The sequence below is a fragment of the Danio rerio genome, chromosome 5 (genome assembly GCF_049306965.1).
Source record: "Danio rerio strain Tuebingen ecotype United States chromosome 5, GRCz12tu, whole genome shotgun sequence".
Lineage (NCBI taxonomy): Eukaryota > Metazoa > Chordata > Actinopteri > Cypriniformes > Danionidae > Danio > Danio rerio.
The window spans coordinates 71,303,433-71,326,899 of NC_133180.1; the positions used below are offsets into that span (position 1 = coordinate 71,303,433).

At 37.5% G+C, this 23,467-nt stretch overlaps 1 long non-coding RNA gene across 2 annotated transcripts in view; it reads left to right on the plus strand.

Annotated features, from left to right (window-relative positions):
• Positions 1-23,467, plus strand: part of LOC141385670 (uncharacterized) — a 33,778-nt gene that overhangs the window by 1,745 nt on the left and 8,566 nt on the right. Inside the window, exon 2 of one of the 2 annotated variants that reach the window (XR_012406496.1) lies at positions 21,225-21,309. This is a non-coding gene — a long non-coding RNA (uncharacterized lncRNA). Of the gene's footprint in view, positions 1-21,103; positions 21,310-23,467 lie in introns of those variants that run through there. The other variant, XR_012406495.1, reaches the window with a different exon arrangement.

The following is a 23,467-nucleotide window of genomic DNA, read 5'->3' on the forward strand; positions in this document are numbered from 1 at the left end:
GTCAGGATATTTTGCTGATTTTAGAACATTTGCATGTGTTAGTCATTTACTATTAGACAAGGCAGAATTAGGGGTGTTTGATTTTAGGTTTTTTAAGTACGCCAACCTGACTTCACTAAGGAGGACATGTTCCTGGATTAACAATCTAGGTTGATCCTAGAACAATTTTCCAATCAGCCAATCAGAATTAAGGGATATGTTAACTTTTTATATTAAGTTTAGGCTTACGGTTAGGTTTATGCACTTCTACAAGATTGTTAAGCTACTATCATTCCCCTCTGCCCTGCTGAAAATTTCAGCTTAAACCAGCCTATGATGTTTGGCTGGTTTTAGCTGGTCGACCAGGCTAGTTTTAGAGGGGTTTTGGCCCCTTCCAGGCTGGTTTCCAGCCATTTCTAGCCTAGTTTTAGCTGGACAGGCTGGGAGATGACCAGCTAAAACCAGCTTGACCAGCCTAGCTAGACTGGGAGCCCAGCCAAAACCAGCTATAGCCTATCCAGCTTAAACCAGGATGGTCAAGCTGGTTTTAGATGGTTTAAGCTGGTCACTTTAATGGAAACCAGCCTGGAAGTGGCTAAAAACCCCTCTAAAACCAGGCTGGTCGACCAGCTGGTTTAGGCTGGATTTTTCAGCAGGGTGATCTTAGGAATAATTTGCAGTTATGGTTGGGTTTAGGGGGAATAGGTATGGATGATGTTTCAGTATCAACACAGATGTTAATCCAGGATTGCATCTGCAAAATCATGACGTGCTTCATCAGTGTGGTTCAAATACAATAGTGTTTACTACAGTATTTATTTATTTTTTTCATGTGGGAGTGATTTTTAGACGTAGTGGTAACAGGAATCGACTCTGAGAAGTGTTCGGTTGTTCGATATAAGGATTCGAGCTTGTCATTTGTTTCGCAATAACCAATATAACCACTAGAGTCTGCTAGAGAATCGACTCTCACTGTTGGCCATTACTGGCTCTTTCTGCTCATTTTCCTGGCTGTGTCACATTTACATTCCTGCCAAGGGAATGAAATCAGATCTTTTTAATGTGAACATCTTCAAAACAGGAAGAGCTGAAAAGCTTATGTGATGTGACCTCAAGTACAGTCTGCGGTCAAATTACTGTGGTTTCTTCCCCCCAAGTGTTGTTTTAGTTAAATTTACAACAATAAGTGATGGATAGACTGAAAAATGTCTGTTCGTAATGTGCAGCAGCTCTTGCATACTGGACAGATCTCAGAACTTATCGCTGACAGAGCATATAAAACCTTTTTAATTTACATTAAAACTTCAAAGAGTAAAATACAATTATTATAAAATGACATCACCAGACATCACTAGACCCAATCAGAATCTGTGCCCTTGGTAATTGCAACACAATCTCACGGCAATTCATAACTTTTTGATTTAGCGGCTTCGTATGAATTCGTATGATCTAATTAGTACGATGCAGCTTGTTTTAGCTCGTGATTGAATCTACACTCTCAGAAATAAAGGTCGAGCTGTCACTGGGGTGGTACCTTTACCAAAGGTACAAATTTCTACTTAAGATGTCCATACTCATATCTCAAGGGTACATATTGGTAACTAAAAAGTACAAAACTGTTCCTCTTAAAAATTTTAGGTATTAATATATACTTTAAGTTATCAATATGGACCTTTTAAGTACAAATGTGTACTTGAAAAGGTACCACCCCGGTGACAGCTTGCGTACCTTTATTTCTGAGAGTGTATTTATTTAATTATGTGAATGTTTGTAAATATATATGTATTCAGTTTTAATATTCATTTCAGTAATATTATTGACTAATATGCAAATGTTTATATGACTTATTTACAATGCAGTTTGTGAGGTAATATTTTCTCTTTTAGTAGATAAAATATATGAGAGGCTTGCTTTGTTTACCACAAAAAGTGAATGTAAATGGTTTGTAAATCTTAAATAAAAGTTATTATTTTTTTATCTGATTTCATTTTATTTCACTACATTTTTAGTTACTATATAGTTCAGAATAAATCCGTTAATAAATTGAATGCTGAAATGTAACTCTGCAGTTTAACAAAGTTACTTTTGTTGACATTTCATTTGTCATGTAAATTACTGTGCGGAAATCAAGTGACAAACTTGTTATTAAATATTAAGAAATATTAGCTCTGAACTTTTTTTCCATTGGAGAGTCTGCAGTGTATGTAAAAGTTTTAAGTTATTAAACTCCCAAAATCATTCACCATAAATCCGCAGATATATTATTAATATTATTATTATTATTTATTTTTTTAATATATAAAATTCTGTACAAAAATATCAAAAACGTAGCCCTATATAAATTTCTGGAGATCATCAATCATGTAGCCAGAGGTACATATGGCTGCATTTCATTTTTTTAAACAAACGCTACAGGGCGGTATGACGCCGTTCCTTTTCGTGCTTACCAGCTGACTGCTTACCTCCGTGTGGACGACACTTCTGGCTGTGACCAGTTTGTCCAGTGGCTCGCCATGTATGTCAGTGGACTTGAGACGCGGAGAGAAGATAACCTTGACAATGGTGTTTAATCCCGGTGAAGAACGTTCCAGAAAGCGGGTAAGACTAAAAAAAGAATGCGCAAAATAAAATAAGTAAATAACAGAACGAGAATGTGGTAAAACGGAGTAAAAATCCGACAAGGGCTTTTCCTTTTCTGAATTGCTTTTTAAAACTGTCGATTGGGTTTAGGGAAGTGGGTTGGCAGGTCAATCAGTGCTTTCTAAAATACTATTGGTTGGGTTTAGGGAAGGGGAGGGTGGGTCAGTCGATCGGTCGTTTAGTCAGTAAGTCAGTCGACAGTGGCCAGTGGATTTACGAGAGCACAGCAGGCGCGAATGTGTACACAGCGACCTCTCATGGATTCGCAAGAACAAAAACTGCAATGAACGTACCTCCTGGCACATATTTGGAGGCCTCCAGAAATGTATATAGAGGTACGTTTTCAGAATGAGCCTAAGTTGAAGGTTTCATTCACGTATCATTTATACGTTTCAATTCAAGTGGAGGGCGACGCAGTGGCGCAGTGGGTAGCATGTTCGCCTCTCAGCAAGATGGTCGCTGGGTCGCTGATTTGATCCTCGGCTTAATTGCCGTTTCTGTGTGGAGTTTGCATGTTCTCCCTGCGTTCGCATGGGTTTCCTCTGGGTGCTCCGGTTTCCCCCACAGTCCAAAGACATGCAGTTCAGGTGAATTGGGTAAGCTAATTTGTTCGTAGTGTATGAGTGTGTGTGTGAATGTGTGGATGTTTCCCAGAGATGGGTTGCGGCTGGAAGGGCATCTGCTGCGTAAAAACTTGCTAGATAAGTTGGCGGTTCATTCCGCTGTAGCGACCCCAGATTAATAAAGGGACTAAGCCGACAAGAAAATGAATGAATGAATGAATGAATGAATTCAAGTGGACTCTCTATCTCTATATTTTCTCCTTCAATAGCCATTCAATTCACTAGTTTTCCATTCAATAGTTTCCATAGTTCCTATTTCCATTCCATTCGTACTTCAGCTTCACCACCAACTAAATTTGCCAAAAAATCACATCTCAATGTTCTTTAGAACATTTACACCAAAAAGTGAGAGAGAGAGGAAGAATCTCTGGCTGCCCTTCATGTTCTCCTGTCTCCTGCTGTTCACAACACATGGCACAGAGCTGAGCATTCTCACCCAATGACTTTTTACGTGTCCTGAGCTGAAATGGATGCACTCCATTCAGAGCAAGAGTGTTTACATGCACACTGACTCACACTGACACATGCATCTCAGACATGCACTCTTAATATGTACACCCAACCCCGCCCCTAACCCTACGTCTGCATGTGCAAGTCTACATCCAGACACTAATGGGTGTTTTTCGACCAATGTGTCATGTCATAATTGGTGCTTCACAACATTTTTTTTTTTGCTTCAGATTCCTTGAATTTTAATATATTCTTTTTCCCCTGCAGCATGACTTTATATTCTATACTGGACATTATTTCTGTTAAGTGACAAGACTTGTCTCAGCAAAGTCATTCTTTACTGTCCTAATTAAATAATTATAAATCAAGGCATGATCATACTTTATTTTGGTGAAATAAGCATAATCTAGAGGCCTTCGCCTTACATATTAGCCAGTTTTGATACCAAATTATCAACTAAAAGTCAAGTTATTATTTGTTGTTCCTAAAACTTGCATAGGCGACAAGATGTGTGTCAGGTAGAGTAGACCTTTCCTAATGCTGTTTTTTGCTATACTGTTTCAACTTTTTCTAATTTGAGGTTGTGTGTGTATATGTTGGTAAGCTCAGCTATTTTAGCAAAGCAATGTTTCAATCTAATGTATGGCTGCATCCAAAATCTATACATTAATTTACTAATCCCTGCGCTCTTAAGTTCAGTAATACTGTGCAGTCCCATTGAATTGAGTGCGTCTTGATACTGTTGGAACTGAAAAGGTTGGCTCTCTTTCATAGTTTGTGCTTGCAATTTAATCACTATTTGGCAAGCTCCATTAGCAATGGAACATTTTAAATTTTTCATGGATGCTAGCTTGTATAATCTTTATTTAAACAATTAATAATTAAAACAGAACCTAACACCTCTATGATAGAAATTAATTCACATTAATACCACTTTGCATTATAGACCTTCTCTGTTCAGTTTAAACGTAAGGTAAATTATGAGAATTTTGACATCACTATAAATGACTGTCACCTTAAATAGTGATCCATACCATGATATATGGATGGTTAACAATCATTATTGGTGAAGTGTGGACATTGACTTGAGAGGGATTCAGATCACTTCCATAGAGAAACAGTTGCTTTGTACTGTATCTGTTGATCCAGGATCTAGTTTCACTGCCATCGGGTATCAAGATTGTAATGTAACACTGATCTTATTGTTTAATGATTCTCTAATTGAGAATGTCACTCTTTCGTTGATTATGTAATAGCATAATGTTGTTAGTTTTCAATTTGATGATTTTAATATGGCAATTATATGTCAGGACCATTATATTAGAATATCAGAATATTTGTAGTATCGAGATATTAAAAGCCACAAGTTTGTGTGAGCTATGATCAAACCAAATCCAATATTAGGATTTCTGAATTATGCAGAATATTGCTTTGGTATTGACACCTCTATTTTTCACTAAAGTACAATATACATGTCGCCAATTTATGTTTCAGTAAGTTTTACTTTGTTCTTTTCAAACTGATGTATGGTAAAAAAAAAAAAAGATTGATAATTAAATAGATGCTTCATTTTATAGATAGTGTGCATTTGTGATTTGTCTTAATCTCTAAACTGAAATCTTAAAAATGTAAATCTGCAGTCTAGCAAAGTGACTTTTGCTGACATTTCATAAGTAGTGTAAACTACTATGAATAAAACAAGTGAAAATCTTGCATAATGTGTTATTTTCTGGATTTGTCGCTGTTGACTGACTGTTTGACTGACCAATCGAATAACCCACCCTCCTCCTACCCTAAACCCAACCAATAGTGTTTTCAAAAGCACCGATTGACCTCTTTATTTGAGTTTAATTAAGGCTTGTTAATTCAGTATTACTCGTGTGTCGCGATGAGCTCTCCAGTGAAGCAAATGTAGAGCTTTATAAAATACTAGGCAAGAAACAAACACAATTACTCACAAGAGACACTCAGCTGAAAACTTGTGATCGAATCACTGATAATGTCAACACAGGCTAGATATGTAGATACGTGCCCCATCTACATTTTTGCAGAGGGTGAATTATGTAGCCAGAGGTACATCGTCTCTAAAATGAACGCTATGGATGCTGCTGATGGCTTCTGTTTCTTTTGGGCTACCAGCTGACCGCTTCCTGTGGACAGCTTTTCCAATGTTACCACTTTGCCCAGAGGCCTGCCTCGTATGTCGGTGGACTTAAGGGTGGAGCAGAGTTGACCACGATGACATGATTCGAGTCCAGCGAAGAATATATACATTTCTGGAGTGTGCCAAATATGTCGCAGGGGCTACGTTTATTGCAGTTTTTGTTTTCCCGATTCCACCAGAGGCCGCTGTGTACGCTTTTTAGGATCTCAAATTTCTTTCGCGAGTGCCCTTCACGCCTGCTGTACTTAGTAAAAAAAAAAACATTTGACCGCCCGACTGACTGACCCAACTCAGGCTCATTCTGAAAACGTAGTCCCATGGTCTGGAGACCGTGAAATACATCCTGGGAGGTACGTATGGCTGCATTTAGTTTTTTTAAGTGAATGCTGCGGGATGTTATGACGCCATTCCCTTTCGTGCTTGTCGGCTGACCGCTTACCTCCGTGTGGAGGGCTTTTCCACCGCAACTAGTTTGTCCAGTCAGCTCATCATGTGCGTCAGCAGACTTCAGATGCAGAGAGGAGGGGTTGACCACAGCAACCGGGTTCGAGTCTGGGGAAGAGTGGTTCCAGAAATCAGACGAGACAAAAACAGAATCCAAAAAATATAGCGAACAAGTTCATGACAGGGTGAGAATGTGGAGAAATCCGAAAACGTGGTGAAAAAAATCAAACAAGGGCTTTTCTTTTTCTGTACCTTTTTTGTAAACCGTCGATTGGGTTTAGTGAAGTAAGCGGGCGGGTCAATCTGTAAAATTGGTTGGGTTTAGGAAAGGAGGAGGGTGGTGTCAGCCGACTGGCCGGTCAAAAAAATACGTACCTCCCGGGATGTATTTCGCTGTCTCCAGAAATGTCCACGGGACTACGTTTTCACAATGAGCCTGGGTTGGACTGACCCACTCTTCCTCTTCCCTAAACCCAACCTATAGTGTTTTCAAAAGCACCAATTGACCCACCTACCCACTTCCCTAAACCCAACCGCAGTGTTTTCAAAACCAATCTAGAAAAAGAGAACCCCTCACGGCAGCCTAATTTTTACCATATTTTCAAAATTTACCACATTCTCACACTGTTATTCACGGACTTAAACCCCGTTGTTAAGGTCAATTCCTCTCTGCATCTTAAATCCTTTGACATACGCTGTGAGCCATTGGACAAACTGGATACATCGAAAAAGCTGTCCACACGGAGGTTAGCGATCAGTTGTTAGTGAGAAAAAGAACGGCATCATAACACACCGTAGAGTACTTTTAAAAGACGAAGTCCAGCCATACATTCCTCTGGCTACATAATTCGTGATTCCTAGAAAACACTGTCGGTTGGGTTTAGGGAAGGGGGTAAGTGAGGGGGATCTGTCGGTCATTCGGGCAGCCAATAGCCAGTGGCCCCTCGTGGACTTACAAGAGAAGATCAGGCGCAAAAGGCACACGCAAGAGAAATTTGAGATCTCAAAAAAGTGTTCCTCCTAGGATGTATTTCGCGCTCTCCAGAAATGTATGCAGGGATATGTATCCACAATGAGCCTGGATTTATGCTGATAGTAGAAGAAGACAGTGCTTATTGTCTGAAATATTCTTCCTCACAGAATACATACCAGTGTTAGATGAAGCCCAATTGATCAGCTCTGCTTGTCTTTAGCTTACAGTATAGGCTTGACGATGGCCTTTTGATTATACTAATAAATTCAGGCACTCAGCAACACTCACCAGTTGGTCTGCTTGACAGATCGACTGTGAAAATAGCTGCCTGTTGACATTTGCAGCCTCGGGGTCTCTCAGAAGGGCCAGCTGATGATTAGCGTCTGGTTGACTTGATGGATGTGCTTGTATGAATCACTCTGTTATTATGATTCATGCGATCAGAGCGGTCGTCTCACCGAACAGCCCCCGTTTTCTTGATATGGCCACTCTGTACTTCCAGTAATGTTGCTGTGTTTGTTAGCTGACACTGTCAAAACTCTGAATGTTTTCGCTTATATGCTGTAAAAAATGCTAGGTTCCAGACAATCGAATAGTGTTGGGACAACATGAAGGAAGTAAGCTCAGTTATTTATTTTTACAAGTGGATTGAACGTAAAACAATTAAGCTCCTCAAGATTTGTGTTGTTTCTTTTTGTAGTTAACATGTTTTAGATTTAGCACATAATTCATGCTAACAGGTAATTATTTTAAGCTAACATGTTACCACAATTTCAACGCAAACAATGTGCTAAATAAAAAAAATGTCATCAATGTGTTAAAATGATCGCAACCCCTGCTGAAAAATCCAACTTAAACCAGCCTAGGCTGGTGGGCTGGTTTTAGCTGGTTGACCAGCCTGGTTTTAGAGGGGTTTTGGCCATTTCCAGGCTGGTTTCCTGCCATTTCCAGCCTGGTCTTAGCTGGTCAGGCTGGAAAATGAACAGCTAAAACCAGCTTGACCTGCCTGGTTTAAGCTGGAAATAGCTGGTATTGGCTCGACTCTCAGCCTGGCTTGGCTGGTCAAGCTGGTTTTAGCTGGTCATCCCCCAGCCTGTCCAGCTAAGACCAGGCTGGAAATGGCAGGAAACCAGCCTGGAAACCAGCCAAAACCCCTTTAAAACCATGCTGGTTGACCAACTAAAACCAGCCCACCAGCCTAAGCTGGTTTAAGCTGGATTTTTCTGTAGGGTATAAACACTAATAAATGTTCACAGGCAATGTGCTGAATCTAAAATGTGTTTACAGGCAATGTGCTAAATCTAAAACATGTTTACAGGCATAAACATGTTTTAGATTAATGACATATTTTAACCTGGATTCACATGATGTCAGCATATTTTAGCATGAATTAGCATGTTTCTAGAATCTTTTCAGCATGTTTATTATATTGTCAGTTTTAATTGATAGGTTAAACACTAATGCTAACAATAATTAGCATAGTGCTATCTTGTTTCTAACATGAATTAATATGTTGCTAGCATGTTAATGACATATTTAACCTGGATTAGCATGTTGTCAGCATATTGTAGCATGAATTATGTTTCTGTTTATCATTATATTGTCAGTTTTAATTAACAAGTTGTTACCTCGTCTTGGACTAAATGCTAGGCTTTAGATAGACAGGTTAAGATCTAAGGGCCTTGAACTATATGGATGTAGTTTAAACACGAATGCTAACATTACTTAGCATACTGCTATCATGTTTCTAACATTAATTAAAGAGTTGCTAACATGTCAATAACATATTTTAACCTAAATTAGCTAGTTGTTGGCATATTTTAATATGAATTCGCATGTTTCTGTACCTGTTTATTTTAAATTTCTGTCCAGTTAATAACATATTTTAACCTGAATTAGCATGTTGTCAGCATATTTTCGCATATATTAGCATTTTCTGTTTACAGCACATTTCATTATATTGTCGCTTTTAATTAAGAAGTTGTTATTCATTAATTAATTAGTTGTCTTGAACTAAATGCTAGGCTTAAAATAGACATTAAGATCTGCCTCGAACTATATGGATGTAAGTTAAACACTAATGCTAACATTACTTAGCTAAACATTACATAATTTATACTTAATAAGTTGCTAGCATGTTAATAACCTGTTTTAACTTGAATTTGCTAGTTGTTGGCATATGTTAGCATGGATTAACGTTTCTATGTTTTCAGCATGTTTATAATACTGTCAGTTTTAATATGTTGTCATCATGTCTTAAACTAATTGCTAGGCTTTTGATAGACAGATTAAGATCTAAAGGCCTTGAACTTTATGGATGTAGATTAAACATTACTGCTAACATTAATTAGCATACTTATCATACTCATAGCTTATCAATTATATCCAGCTATAATAATTTAGAGAATTCAAGCCCTATTACTGCTGCTCAGGGGGTAGAAGCTCCTGGGTCTTTTGGCATGTTTTTGCATTATCATCTGCCCAATCTGTGAGAGACTGAGACAGCTGCTGAGGTCTTTGGCATTGCCGGCAGTGCTTTGGTATTTCAGATGTCCCGCATTCTTCAGTATGGCGTGTTGGTTGTTTCTTCGGGATAAAATGCATTAGTCAGAACATACAGCGCCTCTCATAAAGATGCAGTTCACAGTTAGATGCTACATTTTAATGTAGATTTTTTTTTTTCATTTTTTAAGAGCCCATGCAAACGTTGTCACCATATGCTGTGGTGTTTTGAGTCATTTCTGTTTTGTTGCTATGCAGTTGCTAGCGTGTTCTGGATGACTGCAGGCCTAAATCATTTAAATCAGACAGTATTGGTCCCTAGATATTTTGTGGCTCAGATTTCTTCTTTTCTCTAGTAACAGCACACTTAAGAGCCATTCAAACATAACATGTCTCTGCTTAGAAATGTTTGACATGCAGACAGTGTAAAATGGGAAAAGAACAAACAAAAGAGTGTTTTTTTTATTTTTTATTAAAGAGCCCCTATTATGGGTTTTTGAAAATGACCTTCCATGTAGTGTGTAACACAGCTCTAAGTCAAGTGAAATATCCAGCTAAGGCTTAAATCTGAACGTGCACAGTGTTTAAATCTTTCGATTCATCTATAAAAGAGTCGATTCATAGTGCTTTAAATGAATCGTCTTGATAACAAGTCTTTAGCCATTTTGGCGTGACGTCGATACGAAACTTAAGCCCCGCCCAATTGTTCCGTGTGCAAACCTGGGAAAATTAAAACCCCTGGCCCGGCCCACAAACACTGTAGCAAAGAAAAAAAGAAGAACACTGTAGCAGACGCTGGTTGAATCAAGTCGTGTAGATGCTGTGCTCAGCTGGATATTATTGGAAGTGTGAGAGGAAAGTTAGTGTTTTTTTGTCTACCCAAAGATGAAACTGTTAAGAGTCAGTGGTCCTGGAATCTACATGCTTACAACGGGGGATTCGTCTGCCGTTTGTTAAAGGAAGGATCACAAAAGACTATTGATGTGTGGGACTTTGTCAGAGCTAGACAGGAACTTTATAGTACACAGTTTATGGATCAATTACTTCCTCCATTTCACAAGTGTAAGTAACTTAAGTGCGATTAAAATGGTTGCCTCCTTGCTTTCTCTAGCTTGCAAATTATGTATTTAATTGTGTTTTGTTACTTGTAACCACATATACTATATCTGGTTAACTCTTTATATTCTCATATTGCGTCTAAAGACACGTTGAAAACGTGACACGTGCTGCTTTGTTTACTTTGTTTTTGCGTTTGTGAGCTCGCATTCCACTGTCGTTTGTCATTGCTATGGCCAGCATTAGCTGTTCTTACACAAGTGCGATGGCCAAGTTTTAAAATAATTGATCTTTAATCCACTGTGTGGATTAATACTAAATGTGTGTCGCTGTTTTTACTTATGGTTAATAATAGAGCAATATGCTGGTGTATAACTGCATTGCTTTAATACACTCCTGCAATAGGCTCACACACATACCTGCCAACTTTTGTCCCTGATAATCTGAGAGACCGGGGATATTACGGGAATTTTCGGGGATAAATAACAAAGTGGGAGATGGGTCGGAAATGCAGGAGATGGGTATGAAAAATGGGAGACTCCCAAGAAATACAGGAGTGTTGGCAGACATGCTCACACTTACACTCTGCACTCTGACTACTTCAATATTGCTGATAAGCTGTGGTGGGCTTTATACTCTGTTTCACGCTGAACACTGTCGACCAATCGCAACAAACTAGATCATCAGTCCAATCAGCGCAGAGTAGCATTGCGCTAAGGAGGGGTTTGGAAACAAATGAATCACTGAACGATTCATATAAGAGTCGCTGAGATACTAAGGTAAAAATAAATGCATATTATAAGACAATGAACGAGTTTTTTGACCTTGCATGCATATTACACTGTTGTTGTAGACCCCCAAAATCAAAATATGACCTTTTTTAATGCAAAATAAGGACTCTTTATGCAAATGTACTGTGTAATGTGCAAGATACTGCAAGGAAAGCAAACACGCTTGTCAAATGACCAGTCTTGAATGACGTACATCTTGAATTTTAATTTATAATAACAAATCTTAAAATGCAGAAAGAGTAACTTTTCCAACCATCAGCTATGGCCTTTCCAGAACTCTCCAATTCATTTGAGTCATTTTTTATTCAGTAAATCATTTAGTGAATCAAGAGTCTCAATCTGACCGGATCATCTCAATCATTAAATCATTAAGTGCATACTCGCTTTGAACAGATCATTTGAATCACTGAATCATTAAACGGAGTTGCGCTCCGAATCATTTAAATCAGTGAATCAACAGCTGGAGATTATTGGAATCACTGAATTATTAACCGGAGGTGCGCTCCGAATCATTTAAATCAGTGAATCAATAGCTGGAGATTATTGGAATCACTGAATCATTAACTAGAGGTTTGCGCTGAGTTGATCATTTAAATCGGTGAGTCATTAACTGCAGATTACTCTGAAATTATCATTTAAATCACAGAATCACTAACTGAAGACTCACTCTGAATTGATGATTTGAATCACTGATTCATTAACTGGAGATTCACTCTGACTGGATCATTTGAATCCATAAATTATTAACTGAAGACTTGTTCAGACTGATTCGTTTGAACCGCTCTAACTGGAGACTCGCTTTGACTGGATCATTTGAATCAATGAATCGCTAACTGGAGACTCCCTCTGAAGTCGACATTTGAATCAAAGTCATTAACTGGAGACTCACTCTGATGGTATCGTTTGAATCAGTGAATCACTAATTTGAGACACCCTCTGAAGGGAACATTTGAATCACTTTGAATCAGTCATTAACTTGAGACTCGCTCTGAATAGATCATTTAAATCTATCAAATTGTTAACTGAAGACTCATTCAGACTGGTTCATTTGAACCACTGAGTCTTTAATTGGAGACTTGCTCTGACTGTGTAATTTGAATCAGTGATACAATAACTGGAGACTAGCTCTGAATCACCGAATCATTAACTGGATGCTCACTCTGTCTGGTTCATTTGAATCACTGTGTCTTTAACTGCAGACTTGCTCTGACCTGATCATTTGAATCAGTTAATCACTAAATGATCATTTGAGTTGAATACGTTATTTACTGAAGACTCATTTTGATTGCTTCATTTGAATCACAGAGTCACTAACTAGACACTCATTGAGTCTTTATCTAAAAGAGGATTAGCACAGAAACCTCATGAGGTGCTAATAATTTGATAATGACCGACCTAACCTAAGAAATGCAACCAGCCCTGTGGTCAAATCTGTGGTTAAATTTGTACAGTCGTTCTCTCGTCACAGGATTACCCAATAAATTTGATGTCATGTCTGAGAAGCACATAAAGTCCTCATGGCTGGCTTCCCCTTTGCTCTCTCTCATTTAGAGGCTTTAACTCAGAGTACTCACTTATTGAGAAGGGTGTCCCTCAAGGATCATCACTTGGCTCTCTGCTCTTTTGTATATTCATTAATGATTTGCCTAAATTTTGTTCAATCTGCCAGATTCAACTTTATGCAGACAATACTATTATTTATTTCTCCCACTCTGATATTTCATAAATTCAATCTTCCTTGCAGTTAGATTTTACTTTAATTCAAGAATGGTTCAATAAAAACGAACTTATATTTAATAAAAAGAAGTCTTGTAGCATGGTGTTTTTTAAAAAAATCTCAGCGGTTTCATTCAGTAGACATAAACATTAGATTCAATGATGGATGGGTCACAGTTGTCTAATGTCAGTGAATATAAATATCTAAGCCTTTGGCTCGATACTGAACTGTCCTTTAAACCCCATATTAATTGTATAATTAAAAAGTCCTATCGGTGCTTAGGTTCTCTCTATCGTTCTATTTATTGTTTTTCATTTAAAGTAAGAAAAAAATTGATCTCTCAATTAATCTTTCCTATCATTGATTATGCTGATTATGCTGATATAATCTATAACAATACCTCTGATTTAAATTTAAAACCTTTAAATACTGTCTTCAATTCTCTGTGTCGATTTGTTTTCCTTATAGAACCCATCATTGTATATTATACGAAACACTTGGTTTGCTTCAACCTAAGTTCCGCAGACAGTATCATTGGTATCTGTTTCTTTTAAAATGTGTTTACTTTAATTTCCCTTCTTATTTAAAGCAGTTTTTTGTTCCATTTACATCATCATAATTGCTTCGTCATGTGTAACAGAATTATTTTTTTGTTCCCAGAATTTCTACAGAAAGGTCCTTTCGATACAAAGCACCTTCCGACTGGAACAATCTCCCTTCGTTTTTTTAGATCAATTAAAACACTTCATCTTTTCAGGGCTAATTTATTTTCTCTTCTGGAAACAACTTGCAAATGTTATTACTATTGGCTCCAAATGAAATTAAATGTTTATTATTTATTTGCATATCAAATTGTTTGTACTTTTGATTATATGTTGTTGCTTATTTAGGCTTTAGAATGTGGGAAGTGTTTCAGGTGGAGTGTGCTGCTTGTTTGATTGTTTGTTTGTTTGTTTTGTCAAGTGTATGTACTTTATGATGTGTTGTACTCTGTTTAATTTATGAACTTTTAGGGACCCCCTCGAAAATGAAATGATTCATCTCAAGGGGCTATCCCAATAAATTCACTTCAATTCAAAATTCAATTCTCTATTAACATGTCCAGCTAAAGGAGCATCATGAGGTCTCATTTTTCAAACAGAATGACCTGTTTCTTTAGTGTTTCTCCTTGTAATATTTGAAAAAGGACATTAACCTTTTGTTTTTAAGCTTGTTCTGAGACCTTTTAACTCCCTGCTACGCTCAATACTAAGAATAACTAGTTCAGTCTGGTTTTAAATTGTTCTGACATTCTGCGTCTCATATAAGACCACCACTGTTTTTGTTTATCTCAAAAGCCTAACCCCCCGGTGAGCACTTTCATGGATGTGCTTTTGTCTCATAAACACACATCAAGTGCACACGCTGTGCAGAATAAAGTGGTACATTCAGTTTTATCCAATCTCTCACAAAGCGAAATATATGAACAGTAAATATTCCCGAGAGACAGTCAGTTCATTAATTTATTGTAAAACAAACAAACAAATAAACAAAATCTCAAACCAATTCTTAAATTGATGGTGATTAATTTGGAATAGAGACAACATTATTTCTATAGGTAACACAATTTAAGGGACAGAATTATTTATAATAATTATAATTCATTCATTTTCCTTCGACTTAGTCCCTTATTTATCGAGGATCACCACAGCTGAATGAACCACCAACTATTCCAGCATATGTTTTATGCAGCAGATGCCCTTCCAGCGGCAACCCAGTACTGGGAAATACCCATACACTCTCACATTCACACACACACTCATACACTATGGGCACCCAGAGGAAATCCATGCCAACACGGGGAGAACATGCAAATTCCACACAGAAATGCCAACTGACCCAGTCAAGACTTGAACCAGCAACCTTCTAGCTGTAAGTTGAATCAGTGCATAGCATGTCTTTTAACATCTCTGGACTCTTGCTGTCGATATATGCAAGATTAGAGAGCTCTCAGATTTCATCTGAAACAGGGATTCTCAACCATTGGGCCACGGCCCACTATAGAGGGCCTCAGCGATCCTGCAAGTGGGCCGCAAGATAGCTTAAAATGAACTCTCAATATTATAATATAATTTTTGGATTTCATTATTAATATGCTTTATTAAAATAATCGAAGTAATGCACTTTCTCCTGTTCTCTAATTGATTACTTTAAACTCAGCGCAAAAACAGCCTCATGATTGCATTTGCAACTAGTAGGCTACACATAAGACTGTTCATTCGATGGTTGGAGTCCCGGCTGGGTCAGTCGACATCTCTGTGTGGAATTCGCATGTTCTCCTCATTCGGGTGCTTCGGTTTCAACCACAGTCCAAACACATGCGCTATAGGCGAGTTGAATGAACTAATATGGCCGCAGTGAATGAATGTGTGTGTAAATGTGAGAGTGTGTGGGTGTTTCCTAGTACTGGGTTGTGGCTGGGAGGGCATCCACTGCTAAAAAGCATTTGCCGGAATAGTTGGCGGTTCATTTCATTGTGGCAACCCCTGATAAATAAGGGACTAAAGCCTGGTTTATATGTACAAGTGGCTCAAACTTGCTCATTTATTTGTTTATTTATTTATTTATTTATTAATTAATTAATTAATTTATTTATTTATTTATTTATTTAATGTTTTATTTATACATTGTGAAACATTACAAAAATTTACAAAGACATAAACATGTAACAATAAGCAAATACACTGAAGAGTATTTTGAGCAAATAATAATAATAAAAATAAATAAATAATTATAAATAAAAATAATATAATAAAAATAAATAGATGAATAAATAAAAAAACAACAACATTAGTGCAATCTTATATACAGAAAAAACAAGTCTACATTGTGTTGACCAGAAATAGTTTCCCGTAAAAGCTGGGCATTAGGGGGTGGGGACTCAATCAGAAGGAGAAGGGTCAAGCTGAAGAGTTTGGACATATTTGCGAAGGGGTTCCCACAATTTAATAAAAATAGTGCTAGTTCGGTGAAGAGAGTACCTAATTTTTTCTAATTTCATAAAATAATAAACATTTCTTATCCAACAAGTGTGAGAAGGAGGGTGAGGGCTCTTCCAATTCAGAAGAATTAATCGCCTAGCCAGAAGGGTTAAGAACAAACTCGCTCATTTTGAGGCAGGAACTGGCGGAGATGCAACAACTTTAACTATGAGGTAAACACAAAACAAAACTTTCCATCCGAAACTCCTTCACGGGACTTAACACTTGTAAACAATCGCTCCATCGGGCTCGCGCCATTTGCGCGGCTCTCAGTCCCGCCCAGACTCGTGAACGATAGCAAGCCGACCAATCACAGAGCTTGCGCTGCGCGTTGCTGCGACGTGTAGTTATATTTTTTGAGAGGTGCATGTCAGCGACGCCGACTGCCACGGCGTAGGGCTATGCGTCAACGCGTAGGCTGCACCGTAGCATGCGCATGCGCTTCACGCACAAGTATAAATCAGCCTTAAGCCGGAAAATTAATGAATGAAGAATATGAAATGAAATTAATTAATAATAAAAATCAAATAATTCACAACCACAACATGTCCTGTAGAAATTACAATTCACAGCTTGTAGATTGCATAACCAAATGTCCACCGTCCCGCTGTGTTACAACACACAAGGTAGCTGTAAATTATTTTTATCATTTGTACTGCATGTTGCTTGATTTTAGATGAATGCAGTTTGTTAGACTGGAGAAGCCCGGAGGAGGAATGAAAACCGAAATCCTGCAGGTTTTTAAAGAGCAGCAATGCAGGATCAGATTTACTAAACAGCGCAATCATTTAAAAGAGGCGGCAAGAGAGGAAAGATTTGCGGCTGACAATGGGCTAATTACACCGTACCAGCAGCTCATTTGCATAATGACTGAATCTTCCAAGAGTGACACAAATTAGTCTGTGCAACATTAGCGGGGTCTCACTCACCCTGTGTTAATGCGCATTTTGAAGTGAGAAGCGAGGGATGGAAAGGACAAATTTGGAATAAAAAAACCCTTAATTTGTGAAAAAGTTTGCTACGCTCATGTGAGATGGTTTTGGATTATGAAATGTGGTTAATGCTGTAACACGGGGAGTGACACTGACAACTGAGGTTTGTAGTAGTAGTAAAACTTGATTGTCCTTGACAGGAGATTTGTTATGGGCATCGCCATATTGCTGCAGACATTCACTAAAACAAGCAATAAAAAAACAATACAAAATACAACAATTACAAAATTTATAAAGCTAATTAAGATAGACTCTTATTAAATAAACCCACTGAAACAGGTAAAAATGATTTCTTATAGCGGTTTAACCTACACTTTGGGACTCTGTATCTTCTACAAGAGGGAAGCAGTTGAATGTGGAAACAAAAAATGAGTTGGATCGTTTACAATCCTTTCCACCTGATTGAGGGCACAGTTCTCAAATAAAACTTGAGGATTAAAATATTCATCGTGCCCGACAATTTTCCATGCTGTCTTTAAGAGATGCATCAGTTTAGATTTACACTGAACATATAGGTTGCCAAACCACACTGTGATACCATACCTGACAATGCTTTCAAGAACTGCTTTATAAAACAACATCATGAGCTTCTTGTTAACTCCAAAAAGATGCAACCTCTTTAAAAAAATACAATCTCTGGTGTAAACGAGAACAAACCCACTCAATGTGTGTTTTCCATGTGAAAGAATTGTCGATGTAAATGCCCAAGTACTTATAGGTTTCTGACTGAGTAATAGGATGGTCATGTACAACCACTTGACGATGGTCACCTTTGGGTTAAATACCATCTCTTCTGTTTTATTTTTAGCTTATTTCTATCACACCACTCAACGAACTGACTAATTTCAGACTAATGGATAACACCAATATCATCATTCTCATAAAGTAAACTTAGTATGGCTGTGTCATCTGAGTATTTAAAAATAAAATTCTTTTGGATAAACATGCACGTTTTATTTGGATAGTCAGGCAAGCAATGGTCAATACGGGTGCAAACAGGTGTATAAGGCAATCTAGAAACGTAGTCAAAATAACAGGCGAGAGGTCGGAAGGCGGGCGGCAGACTGAGGCAAAAAGGTAAACAAGGCTAAGGTCAAAACACGGGAAAACAAGACAAGATTAACGCGTTGTAATGCCACTATACAGCTAACAAAACTCAGCCACAGTGAGTGTTTCTGTGCTGTTTATATAGTGCAGTAATCAGTCCTGGAGCAGCTTCAGCTGTGGGAGTCTAATCAGTGGAGACTTGGAGCAGGTGTGTGTGTGTGTGTATGTGTGTCATGACTGAATATGTAGTCCATAACATGGCAGATTTGTAGAGTGTAAATGTTTTCCAGCGACCTCTGGTGGTTTACAAATGTGGTATACATTTGCTGTATAAACTCTGACGTAGCATGCATTACCAACCCAGGCTCATTCTAAAACTGTACTGCTATATACATTTCTGGTAAGCGACAAATTTGGAGCTCTGTTTGTTTTCACAAATCCACCAGAGGCCTCTGTGTACGCTTTTTGAGATCTCAAATTTCTCTCGCGAGTTGCATTCGTGCCTGCTGTTCTCACGTAAATCTACCAGAGGCTTCTGCTGACTGACTGACTGGTCGACTGTCTGACCAATCATCCCCACCCCCTTCCCTAAACCCAACCAATAGTGTTTTCAAAAGCACAGTGGCCAAAAACTGCAAAGAAATGGCTCCTGGGATGTATTTGGCTCTCTCCAGAAATGTATATAAGGTACAGTAAGAATGAGCCTGGCAGTGACCCTTTTTCTGGTGCATGTATGCAGATAACAAATGTGGTGATTTACACTGTACAGTTTGTGCTGTATAGTTTGATGGAAGCATATTCACAGCATTGAAGGTCACAGTCATTTGTCTGCTGTGAAACCGCACGTATAAACATGCTGTGAATGCTGTCAGAGCAAAAAACTGACAAATCAAAAAACGGCCCGAGGCGCACCAGAACAATGACTAACACATGTCAGCACTGTCAATTGTGTGTTGCCATTTTTGCAAGCTTTTTCACCAAACTATACTGCTGCAAGCTACAATTTGGAAGAAGGTTTTGAAATCGTGTCATGATTTAAAAATAAATGATGATGGTATTAATAAATTGGGTGATGTACTGTATTAAGTGAAGCTAATTTGGAAAGTTTTATAATAATGTTGTAGCAAGACATAAAGAGTTGTTACAATAAAATAGTTTAAATATTATCATGATTATCATTATTAATCTGTATATAATCAAATTATCATAAGATAATGAATTTTTATTTTATTTTAATTTAATAGATTTTTATAGATTTTTTAGTCTTAGGATTTTCATGAGCTCGGTATGGAATCATTATTCATGAATTATTAAAATTGTTTAAAGCATTATTAAAATTTTGCACATACGCTTAATGCGCAACTTTGGATGTTTTTTTGTATGTTTCATTTCTGAATTATATTATTTAAAAATGAAATGTTGTTGTTGTTGTTGTTGTTGTTGTTACTAATAATGATGATGATGATAATTAATATTAATATAGATGTAATAATATTAATAATATTATTATTAGCTATAATAATAATAATAATAGAAATAATAATAACAATAATAATATTAATAAAGTAATAATAATAATAATAATAAATATGTATTATTTTTTGCTTTAATAATAATAATAAATTGTATTATTATTATTACCTTTATTAATAATAATAATAATAACATCAATAATAATAATAATAATAAAAAGATTAATTTATTATTATTAACTTTAATAATATTAATAATAGTAATTAATATCAACAATAATAATAATGAATATTAATTAAACATTATTTTTATTAGCTTGATTACTGTTATTAATAATCATAACAACACTAATATTAATAAAGTAATAAAAATGAGCAATAATAAATATGCATTTTATATTATTAGCTTTAATAATATTAAAGTAATAAATATTATTAATGATTGCTTAATATTAGCAATAATAAATAATATTGACAAAGATTTGTTTTTATTAGCTAAAATAATATTATTATTAATATAGTAGTAGTAATAATAATAATAATAATAATAATAATAATAATAGTTATTAATTTTTCTAATGGTTATTATTATTAATGTTAGCTTCAATATTATTAGCTTTATTAATAATAATAATAATAATAATAATAATAATAATAATAATAATAATAATAATAATGATAATAAATGATGAGGAGAGAGGAGACAGAGTGATGAAGCCAATCATGTTATTCATTCATTAATTTTATTTTCTGCTTTGTCCCTTTATTAATTTGGGGTCGCCACAGCGGAATGAACCGCCAATTTATCCAGCATAATGTTTTACACAGCGGAAGCCCTTCCAGCCGCAACCCATCACTGAGAAACACCCACAGACTCTTCTTCACACACATACACTACGGACAGTTTAGCCTACCCAACTTGCATGTCTTTGGACTTGTGGGAGAAACCGGAGGAAATCCACACAAAGACAAAAAGAACATACAAACTCCACACAGAAATGCCAACTGACCCAGCTGAGGCTCGAACCAGAGACCTTCTTTTTCAGAGATGATTGCACTACCCACTGCGCCACCGTGATGCCCCAATTATGGTAGGATTTTAAATAAAAAACTATTGCTGATAAGAAGCCAAGGACAGAAACTATGTCCTTCTCATTTACTTCACATTGTGCCAACAGCCTCTGGCACACATTCAAGCACTCAACGTCTATCTACTGTGAGGTTCAAAAGTCTGAGGCCACGCTGGCAATGTGGGACTCAAAGCCTGAAATAAACAGGATTTTCAACATTTAAAATAATAAATGTAGTTATGTAAGGAAATTACGGATCTATTATTTTTTTTTCTTTTATACAGTTGGTAGTTGGACTCCAACAACACCATCCTGTGAATGCTGATGCTGAAGCGTTGTGGAGATGTAGCTGTCTGCAGAAGGTAGAAGGTAAATCGCATCTTAATGAACTACCTCTATACATGGACTACTTATAATCACAGCAAACTGTTTAGAAACAATAAAAGTGTCCAAGAAGATGTCCAAAATCTTTACATGCATTGACCCAGAGACTGTTTAGATACATGTCACTAATGAGAAGATGACGTATGTTTAGTGAAGTTTAGTTTTAAACTAATTTCGAGAGGAGTACATGCTCAATATTGACCCAGCTGGTCCACATTAGCTAATCATGATCCTCCAATCAAAGGATCCCAAGTCACTATATATCTCCTCATTTCCTTTCTACATCTTCGTCTGGAAGAAACCCCTCCTACTTCCCTTCTTCCACCTTTATGCAGAAAGGGCGGCACGGTGGTCCAGTGACTAGCACTGTTGCCTCACAGCAAGAATACCAGTGGCATTGGGTCCTCGCTGGGTCATCTGGTTTTTCTGTGCAGAGTTTGCATGTTCTTCCCGTGTCCGCGTGGGTTTCCCCCGGCTTCCCCGTTTTCCTCCCACCATCCAAATGTGCTCTATATTATAGATAAAATTAGCCTAAATCTTTTTTCTCATGTCTTACTCTCAGGACGTTCGGCTTGGCCTAAGTAGCGGGGGAGTTTGAGATCGACCTGAGCTTTATCTCCCCTCGTCCTGCGAAAGGGGAGAGCCCTAGTTCTGAGGATCCCTTGTCCCTCTCAGGACAGCTAGGAGAAAAAAGCTACGTTTAAAAGTGTGAAATCTTGAACTGTATAATGACCGAAATGGCTTTAAACACTCAGCAAGCGCAAGAAGTCAACATGATGTCAGACTGACGTTGTACCCCAACGTCGTGGGCACTTTGCATTTTGTTTGGAAATGAAAATCGGCTTGATATCAGAACCGAACATCAGGTCGACGTCAATGTCCAATGTAAAACCTAAAATTAACCAAATATCAACGTCTAATGATGCTGCAGCTTGACGTTGTGTGGACATTACCACTGTGACGTCTATCAGACGTTGGATTTGGTTGCAATACCTGATGACTAAATGTCAGCATTTGACGTCAATATGATGTTGGTTTAAGATGTTGGCTCAACGTTGGATTTTGGTCACTTTCCAACACAACCTAAAATCAATCAAATATCAATGTCATTTGACGTCATTATTGGACATCAAAATAATGTTTTCCTTAGATGCTGGCTAGACATTGCATTTTCCACCTGACATCACAACGTAAATCTAACCTAATATTAATGTCTTATGACATTGTGTAACTGCTTGGCAAAAACAAAATGCACTGCATTCTCTTTCATTCATTCTCTTGTTGGCTTAGTCCCTTTATTAATCCGGGGTCGCCACAGCGGAATGAACCACCAACTTATCAAGCAAGTTTTTACGCAGCAGATGCCCTTCCAGCTGCAACCCATCTCTGGGAAACATCCGCACACACACACTCATACACTACAGACAATTTAGCCTACCCAATTCACCTGTACCACATGTCTTTGGGATGTTGGGGAAACCGGAGCACCCGGAGGAAACCCCCGCGAAGGCAGGGAGAACATGCAAACTCCATACAGAACCGCCAACTGAGCCAAGGTTTGAACCAGCGACCTTCTTGCTGTGAGGCGACAGCACTTCCTACTGCGACACTGCCTCGCCATGAAATGCACTACAGAATGTTACAATAACACACACACATCAACAAATTACATGTAAACGCATCAGCTTTTCACAGTGAACTCATTACTCACTACTCTTGACTTTTAAAAGGGATACTTTTTATTCATACTTTGAGTAATATTTACAACCGACACTTTTACTCTACACTACAGATTTAGGCAAGTAATGGTACTTGGACTTAAGTATGATTTTTCAGTACTCTTTACACCAACGGCAGTGTGGAGAAGTAAGCACTGGATGAAATGTGTTCTGCCTAATGCATAAATCGAATATAAATGTAAATGGCCTTCAAAAAAAAAAAAAAACTAACAGTAGAATTCCAATTTTTCTCGTCTTGGCCCACCATAATCACACTGTGAAGGGCAAGAAAAATGAATAACAATCAGTTAAGGTTGAGGGTGGCACTTTCGCCTCACAGCAAAGTTGCTGGTTTAAGTTCCAGCTGGGCCAGTTGGCATTCCTGTGTAGAGTTTGCATGTTCTACCTGTGTTGGCGTGGGTTTC